We start from the raw sequence: 1,378 nt of genomic DNA on the forward strand, positions 1-1,378 counted from the left end.
TTTACAGCGTTAATTAATCAATGATTTAAAAGTGCCTTTTTTCGAAAGACGATTCTAATCTGATGCTCGAAATTAAAGAATGTACATGCAGATTTAAATTTTCAAAATTAAGCTGTTTCAATCAGAAAACGGTAGTATTTATAGAACTTTAAACGTCTGATTAAACCTTCGTAAACTATCTGTAATGAAAAAATTCCAAATTAATCGATTTAAAACTGAATTGTTTGAAATAAAGTCTTAAATCAATGGAATTTCACAAAATTTAATTTGTAAGTCAGCATTGTATTGTATTGAATGGAATAGAAAGAGAGAGAAAATAGAGAAAGTGGACCTGTCCTTTTCTAAGGATGGTGATTGGTTCTACTCATCTTTCATCTGCTTTCATTAGAAATAGATCAACTGACCAATCACCAATCGCCATCCTTAAAAAGAACGGGTCTACTTCCTCGATTTGTCATCTCTTTCTATTCCCTGGACCACTTCCGACAGACATAGCCAGCGGTCCAGTAGCATATGTCGATGGTAAGGACTCATAAAATCGCCCCCAGCAGAGGAGAGCGGGGTAGCACAGGTGACACCGGAGTGGGGACCCACCTGACTACCAGAGGGGTGAGCTTTTAAATAGCCAATTGCGAATATTATACATGCAGTTACATGCTTATTTAGTTTCAGGTCGATAGAAATACAATGGCCTACAAAAATCTTTCTATGAAGAGAAAGGTTTATGTATATTAATCTTTCTGTCGGTTTTCTTTAATCACATTAAAGTGTGTATCCTGTGCAGCCAGGTCTGAGACATACTATATCCTTTTATCGATTTTCTTGCGTCGTGCGTTCGCTAGCGGTGATAAGACGCGTGACGTAAGCGGCACTATAGTTTTATTTATTTCTTGCTGAATTCCGTAAAAATGATTTAAACCCAGTGTTTCACATGAAGGTAAAATCAAATTAAATGATATTCTAATTTTCGTTTAAAGGGCAACGACCCACTCCATAAAACAAAATTAATAAGAAATAATTGCATCTCACTAGGAGATTTTGTGTAAGTTCATTTAAAGTATTAAATTCAGGATCACTAAACTGAATATTCCATGTGATTCAATTATTTTCCTACTTGTAGTTTTGAAACGCATACACAATCTCGCTACAAGAACGGTATGGTTCAAGTCACAACAATTTATTATTTGCTTCAATTTAATTGTTATTAATGTTTTTGATTTAAAATTCCTTAAGATTTCTTCTATGTAGACCACCCTGAAAATTTCTAAATGAATCAACCAAGTACGAGGGTGGATTGATAAGTTTCCGGCCTGACCAAGAGATGGCGCCACTAGGCCTACCTTGAGGTGGCGTTCTATAGTACCATCCTTAGATAGCT

Source organism: Belonocnema kinseyi, chromosome 3, assembly GCF_010883055.1.
Source record: "Belonocnema kinseyi isolate 2016_QV_RU_SX_M_011 chromosome 3, B_treatae_v1, whole genome shotgun sequence".
Taxonomy (NCBI): Eukaryota; Metazoa; Arthropoda; class Insecta; order Hymenoptera; family Cynipidae; genus Belonocnema; species Belonocnema kinseyi.